Source organism: Thamnophis sirtalis, unplaced genomic scaffold, assembly GCF_051295495.1.
Source record: "Thamnophis sirtalis isolate CommonGarterSnake01/CBP01778 unplaced genomic scaffold, rThaSir2_p1.2 scaffold_2, whole genome shotgun sequence".
Taxonomy (NCBI): domain Eukaryota; kingdom Metazoa; phylum Chordata; class Lepidosauria; order Squamata; family Natricidae; genus Thamnophis; species Thamnophis sirtalis.
In genome coordinates this window covers 169,788,487-169,791,426 of record NW_028261382.1, presented here as the reverse complement: position 1 = coordinate 169,791,426, position 2,940 = coordinate 169,788,487, and positions in this window count along the sequence as shown.

Sequence of the window (2,940 nt, the reverse complement as noted above, 5' to 3'; positions counted from 1 at the left end):
TAGGAGAGTTTGGCTTCCCCATCAACTTTGCTTGTGAAGGTCGCAAAAGGGGGTCACATGACCCTGGGTCACTGCAACCGTATAAATGTGAGTCAGGTTGCCAGGCATCCAAATGTAAATTGTGACTGCAATGGTCATAAGTATGAAAAATGGTCATCAGTCACTTTTTTTCAGTACCGTTGTAACTTTGGTCACTAAATGAACTTTTGTAAGTCTAGGACTATCTGTACATTTATGATGGAACTAAAATTGGAACCCTATCTACAGTTGGTGATGATTCTATCCAGTCAATCATGTCCGATTCTGGCCGAATATCCACAAGTGCCCAAAATATACAAAAGTAAAGGTTCTCCTTGCATATATGTGCTAGTTGTTCCTGACTCTAGGGGGTGGTGTTCATCTCAGTTTCAAAAACGAAGATCCAGCGTTGTCTGAAGACATCTCCCTGGTCATGTGGCGGCATGACTAAACGCTGAAGGTGCGCGGAACGCTGTTACCTTCCCACCAAAGGTAGTTCCTTATTTTTCTACTTGCATTTTTACATGCTTTCGAACTGCTAGGTTGGCAGAAGCTGGGACAAGTAACGGGAGCTCACTCCGTTATGTGGCGCTAGGGATTCGAACCACCGAACTGCCGACCTTTCTGATTGACAAGCTCAGCGTCTTAACCACTGAGCCACTGCGTCCCAAAATATATGAACACCTACAATTACATTGTTATTATTCAACGTAATGGGATTTACTTACCAGAGTACACATTATGTTTATACAATACAGCCCTGAATTATATTTCCTTCAGTTCACATACAGCAGATACTCTTTTCAACTCTTTTCTATTCCATAGATTTTATTCGCCTATATTTCTGTCTCGATGTTTTGCTTTCCTCGTTTTCGTATCTTTTATTTCAGCATTCCACAATATTCTTTGATAACAAATTTTCAATGGATTCCATTTTAGTTTCTCCTTTTAGATTTTTTTAAATCTTCAATTTAAATTTTTAAAATATATTTAACCATAGTTGTTACATTCCACTTCCCTGAAATTCAGTCCCAGTATTAATTAGAAGCCACAAATCCAAATGGAAATCCAAATTCTACCACTAATCTTTGCACATATAGACAAGTGGAATACACTTCCACCATCTAAGTATCACTACTCTTTCAATTGCCTTAGAGTACTTTTAGTGTTTTACTCTGTGCTGTAGTCAACAATTACGAGTAGGAAAGTATAAGATGGGTAAAAAGATAACTGCTCTGCTCATCAAATCAGTATTTTTTATATTCAAAATCTCTCGATAACCCCTCAAACATATTTTCAAGTAAAGATAACATTAATTGGGAGCAAAAAATAACTGGCATGTTAAAATCTTTCTTCTGCAATTCCTAGTTACTTCTAATTAAAATTATTTACCTTGCTCAATTTTTATTTTCAAAAGAATCATAGTAAAAGGGGTTATGTGTGCTTATGAAGCTATTGAGATTTATCCAATTCCAGGTTCAACATTGAAAGCACTGCTAATTTTACCACGAGCAGAATAAGAAAAACATCAGGCTGGGTTCCCTAAGATGTCGTTTTATTATTTCATGTATTATTGAACTGTTGATATAGGCAGGGGAATTCTATTTTTTTTCTATCCAAGACGCTAAAATAAACTCTCTTTAATTTCAATGCACCAGGAGTTGGAAGCAGAAAGGAGTTGGGGACTTCTGAGAAAGATATAGAGAATTGAAGATGCTTCTGCAAAAGTGGAACTGATGACCATAGCAAAGACGGAAGAACTGGTGAGTAGACTGGTTCTTCAAAACCTCTCTAGATAAGGAATGGGCAGGAGGTCGTGTACATGTGTGGTCCAGATGGCTGCTCCTTGCAAGGAAATTGCAGGCCAATGCTCTTCCTTGAGTTTAAGCACTGGGGACAAGGGATGGGCCATCTTATTTGCAACCATGGCAGAGCCTTTTAAAGGACGCTACAGGTAGTCCTTAATTTATGACCACAATTGAGCCCAACATTTCTGTTGCTAAGCAAGACAGTTAAACTAGTCTTGCCCCCACTTGACCACCTTTCTTGACATAGCTAAGTGATTCACTGCAGTTGTTAAGTTAGTAATAGTATTAAGTGAAACTGGCCTTTTCATTGACTTTGCTTGTCAGGTCATAAAAGTTGATCCCATGACTTAGGGACATTGCAACAGTCATATGAGTCAGAAGGGTTACTGAATTTGTTTATGTTTGTAATGAAAATTGGAAGTCATTTCTTTATATTATTTCTTTTAATTGTGTTCTTTTTTCTCTCTTATTTTTTCTTGCACTTTTTATTCTTATTCTTTTTTCTTTTAAGTCTAGCTTGTATTCATTTTTATTATGGAAATCAAAATCCTTAATAGAAATAATATGCAAAAAGAAAAAAATAAGGAAGCAGAAAGAGCAGTTGCTTCTGTTCTACTTCAATGGCCAGGCACACCAAAAAGGAAAACCCTACAACCAATTACATTCCTAGATAAGAGTTAACAGAATCAAGAATCCTACATTTCAAATAAACATACACAGGAACTGGGATGAAAAGTTTGCTCTGCACTGAAAACAAATAGACAGGCTTCCCTTGAAATGTGTCCTACTGATGTGTCCAAAAATATGGGCCACTTGCTAATTTCTAAAGTGTAGAATCCATAAGAAAATGTTAATTGAAGGGAAATATTCTATTTCAAGTTTTAGCCACCCAGTATGTATATGAAACAGGTGGCCCTATAAATGCAACCAACCAATCAACCAACCCTGAAGAAATTAATGTGTAAGGTAACAATTTATATTGTTAGCTGTACATTGAATAATGCCTCTATGAAAAGACTTTTAAGAAAATCTAAAAGTAGGTGTAAATATCAAAATATATTAGCAACTTGGAAATCAATTTAAATAACAATAGGACATTTCACATACATTGTAA